This window comes from Solanum dulcamara, chromosome 7 (genome assembly GCF_947179165.1).
Source record: "Solanum dulcamara chromosome 7, daSolDulc1.2, whole genome shotgun sequence".
NCBI lineage: Eukaryota > Viridiplantae > Streptophyta > Magnoliopsida > Solanales > Solanaceae > Solanum > Solanum dulcamara.
Genome location: NC_077243.1, coordinates 49,190,306 through 49,192,313, shown reverse-complemented (window position 1 = coordinate 49,192,313; position 2,008 = coordinate 49,190,306). Strand labels below are relative to the sequence as shown.

The 2,008-nt window shown below is 40.8% G+C and overlaps 1 pseudogene; it reads left to right on the top strand.

Annotated features, from left to right (window-relative positions):
• Positions 1-1,045: 1,045 nt before the first annotated feature.
• On the top strand, positions 1,046-1,165 carry LOC129897946 (5S ribosomal RNA; annotated as a pseudogene).
• The last annotated feature ends 843 nt before the right edge of the window (positions 1,166-2,008 follow it).

Below are 2,008 nucleotides of genomic sequence, written 5' to 3'. Positions count from 1 at the left end.
CCAAACCCGTAGCCCTCCTTCCTTGCCCCTTTAACGTTTTTCTCTTCTTTTTCTTCCAAATTTCCAATTGTAAAGCTGAAGTTTTGGTTCCATGAACATCATAAAACAAATATATACATATCCACATACTTAGGGAACACCGTGGATAATTAATTCATAGAAGAAAAGTTAAGAACTTACCTTAATTTCTTAGAAACCATGGCTGCCTCTTTCTCTTCTTCTTCTCCACGTTTTTCTCTCTATGTTTTGGGCTGATTTTTGAGTTCCAAATGACTTAAGAGTAATTAACATACATATATATGGTCCCTTAGGAAGTGACACGTGTCATCCCCTTATTGGGCCACGAATCCACCCTTAGCCTACAAGGCTGCCACGTGTCCTTGGTGGGGCCCACCCCCAAGTAGGTGGGTCACCTACTTGATCCCAAGCAGGTGGGTCACCTGCTTCCATGTGGCACTTCCCTAGGATGCCACGTGGCACCTCCTTTTGCTGCCATGTGTCGCCTTCTTCTTTCCCCCGTGGGTTCGTAATCTCGTCTTGTTTTAAGAGTCGATGTAATCCGTACTACGTAAGCTTGATATATCCTTAAGTAGCTCAAGTGTATAAGAATTTTTACTTAGTAGCTTACGTAGGTAAATCGAGTCCTACGTCTCATTTTTTTAGCCTCCAACTCTTTCGGGATTCTCACGACTCTATTTCCAACCTTTCCTCTCATGAGGTGTCACATTCTTCTTTCCTTCGAGTTGTTTAATGTGTGTGGATAGTAGGGGTCTCATGGCTACTTTCAAGAAGATTAGGAACATGTTTCAAGGTTCAAAAGTGCGGGGTGTAACACCACTGGCCTATATAGTCATTCTGTGGTTTTCCTCTCATTAACTGGTACTATGTTGAAGAGCTATGGCATTTGAATGTGTCGTCAGTTAGCAATTAGCTAATCCTTCTTATTTTGCTTAAGCCCTTGTCACAATTGCCTTAACGTAATGTATAGTATTCCAGGAACATAATCTCATGTCGTTCCTCTGTCGTTAGTTCTGATTGTTCCATCTCGCGTGATCATACCAGCACTAACACATTAAGTTCCATCAGAATTTTAAGGTTAAGCGTGCTGGGGCGAGAGTAATATTGGGATGGGTGACCTCCCTGGAAAGTCTTCGTGTCGCGTTTCATTGTAATCCTTGCCATAATGTGTGGGGCACTCAACTCAGCTCCAGATTTACCTTAGCGTTGTCTCACGAGTCTTTATGTTTTGCCCTATCTTTTCGTCTGTTATCTTGCATCCAGTATCGGCGTAGACCTTTAGCTCCACTATCCTTTATTCGCTTTGTGTTCTCCTTATTTTCTACCACAAGAGGCTTTCTATTCCTTTTTTCTGTGGTTATTTATCTATCGCAACATCATTTGTGACTAACGCTATAATCAATATTTTGGCTTTTGGTCTAGCATGCTGTCATTATCCTTCGTAATGTCTCTTAAGTTGGTTGATATCCTTTCATGGTTACACTTTTTTATTTTTATACGCAGCCGCCTTCTAGTGTTATGTTGTTCAGGGTCTTGTCACAAACTTCTTAACACTGCCTTATGTAGCATTCTGGCTTCCATTCAATTATTGGCGACTTTCAGACCTTTCTAACTTGGTTCGGTAAGATATCTTATTGAAGTTTAGACGTCCATCTCAGATATATTCCCATATCGATTGCCTTCACCTTACTTTTGCCATTTTCTCATTAACTTCCTCCTTTTAGAAGGTACTCGTACTTTCATTTGTCTGTACTTTGTTCTACATCTCTATGTCCAATCTCAATTTTTGTCCAATTCCTTTCAGCAATCTATTTGATACTGCATCATGTCTCTGTCTATCTGCATATTTTATAACCTGACTATCCGCGTACTGAGCCTTGACTAAATTATGAAGCGATAAGAACCTTTCCATATCTAATGTGATGTCTTGTCTACTAATCGGTACTTGAATAATGTGACCCAGGGGACAACTCGTCCAAGGCCACCATCT